Raw genomic sequence first — 2,889 nt, forward strand, 5'->3', positions numbered from 1 at the left:
AGAGCGTCCTTGGATATTGTCCTTTATATCCTCCTTGGATATAAAGTCTAGGATGGAAGGGATCGCAGGAGCTGCCTGGGGTCATCCAAGATACACGCCTCGACCCATGGATTACTATATGCTCAAAGTTACACAACCTGGAGTCCGTCCGAGGTTACTAGGAACTGGGAGGCACCGAATTGGTTCTTAATACAAGTCCCTAGTAAGTTTGGGTGACCTGCAGGTTGTGTAATGTACTGTGTATTATAGTGTATTGGTTAGACACTAGTTCGATCACGTCGTCCTACTCCAGGGGATATTCTTAGTGATATATCTCGTTAGTTTGATTGTATTGTGTATTTCATCCAATTGCTTTCTGTTTGATATAAATCACATGTGTCTTACATGTAAGACCAGAACATTAAACGTCTGTTCTCGTGTAACTTCTGTGAATATGGTTGTGTTGTGTCAGATGTTCTTATATGAACCTGTGTCTGGTTTGTGCTTGATGTTCTTCAAAAGAACCAGTTGTGTTCATATTTCCTAGCACACGTTTGTTCGAGTGCTCAGTCCTTGTGCCTGAATGTTTGAGGGGATGAATGTTTAGATCTGAGTCTTTGAGGGCTGAATGTTTGATGTTCAGCGTTTTGGAGTTGAGTGTTTGATGGTTGCCTCGGGACCAAATATCTGAGGCTGCGTCAGAATTAGCAATATACCCGCACCACCTTAACTGTCGTTTTCCAGCAGACACGTATATGGTGTTGTATTCCAGCAGACACATGAATTTGGTGTTCCAGCAGACCCCTGGTTGGTGTGTTGGGTCTCCAAGGCATGACTAGTGGCGTCGAATCCCCTGGTGTCTGGTGATCCGCCGGGTCATCATTCTTCATCACAAGACACTCATTGCACGCTCCTTCCAGGTTGGGACGAGGACCAGTAGACTAAGGGTGAACAATCTGGGCCGCCGTCACACACACACACACACACACACACACACACACACACACACACACACACACACACACACACACACACACACACACACACACACACACACACACTGCGAGGCACTGCGAAATCTGCGAGGCACTGAATGCCAGTTTCCATGGAGTGTTCACTACCGAGCCTGAGCAGCTCCCATTGTTGGAAGGGGTTACCCTAGATGAAAGACTATCAGATATAGAGGTGACAGCAGAGGAGGTAATGAAACAGTTGACAACTCTAGATGCAACTAAAGCAGTTGGACCAGACAAAGTATCACCGTGGATACTAAAAGAAGCAGCACAGGCCCTCAGCGTGCCTCTGGCAATGATCTTTAATGAGTCACTTATGTCAGGAGAATTGCCCAGTTGCTGGAAGAAGGCAAATGTCGTGCCGATCTTCAAGAAAGGAGATAGGGAGGAGGCACTTAACTACAGACCTGTATCACTGACAAGCATCCCCTGTAAAATACTGGAAAGAATAATTAGGCTGCGACTGGTTGCACACCTGGAGAACATTAGGTTTGTGAACAAACATCAACATGGGTTCTGGACAGGGAAATCGTGCCTAACAAACCTTCTGGAATTCTATGATAAAATAACGAGGATAAGACAGGACAGAGATGGTTGGGCAGACTGCATATTTCTGGACTGCCAAAAAGCCTTTGATACAGTACCGCACATGAGACTGCTGTTCAAGCTCGAGAGGCAGGCGGGGGTGGGGGGAAAGGTCCTAGAATGGATAAGGAACTACCTAACAGGAAGGAGCCAAAGAGTTACGGTAAGGGGCGAGAAGTCGGACTGGCGAACAGTAACAAGTGGAGTACCACAAGGATCGGTGCTGGGACCAATTCTATTTCTTGTATATGTTAACGACATGTTTACAGGCGTAGAGTCCTACATGTCGATGTTTGCGGATGATGCAAAGTTGATGAGAAGAGTTGTGACAGATGAGGATTGCAGGATCCTCCAAGAGGACCTGAACAGATTGCAGAGATGGTCAGAGAAATGGCTACTAGAATTCAACACGAGCAAATGTAAAGTTATGGAAATGGGACTAGGAGATAGGAGACCAAAGGGACAGTACACAATGAAGGGGAACAGCCTACCTGTAACGACGCGTGAAAGAGACCTGGGGGTGGACGTAACACCTAATCTATCTCCTGAGGCACATATTAATAGGATAACGACAGCAGCGTACTCTACACTGGCAAAAGTTAGAACATCATTCAGAAACCTAAGTAAGGAGGCATTTAGGGCGCTTTACACTGCCTACGTAAGGCCAGTCTTAGAGTATGCCGCCTCATCATGGAGTCCCCATCTGAAGAAACATATAATGAAACTGGAAAAGGTTCAGAGGTTTGCAACGAGACTCGTCCCAGAGCTACGAGGGATGGGGTATGAAGAGCGCCTGAGGGAATTGTGCCTTACGACACTAGAAAGAAGAAGGGAGAGGGGGGACATGATAGGAACGTATAAGATACTCAGAGGAATTGACAGAGTGGACATAGACGAAATGTTCACACGGAATAGTAACAGAACGAGAGGACATGGATGGAAGCTTGAAACTCAGATGAGTCAAAGAGATGTTAGGAAGTTTTCTTTTAGCGTGAGAGTAGTGGGGAAATGGAATGCACTTCAGGAACAGGTTGTGGAAGCAAATACTATTCATAATTTTAAAACCAGGTATGATAGGGAAATAGGACAGGAGTCATTGCTGTAAACAACCGATGCTCGAAAGGCGGGATCCAAGAGTCAATGCTCGATCCTGCAGACACAACTAGGTGAGTACAACTAGGTGAGTACACACACACACACATATACACATACACATACACACACACAGCCTGGTAGCCTGGTGGATTGCGCGCAGGACTCGTAATTCTGTGGCGCGGATTCGATTCCCGCAACAGGCAGAAACAAATAGGCA

This window comes from Procambarus clarkii, chromosome 20 (assembly GCF_040958095.1).
Source record: "Procambarus clarkii isolate CNS0578487 chromosome 20, FALCON_Pclarkii_2.0, whole genome shotgun sequence".
Classification (NCBI taxonomy): domain Eukaryota; kingdom Metazoa; phylum Arthropoda; class Malacostraca; order Decapoda; family Cambaridae; genus Procambarus; species Procambarus clarkii.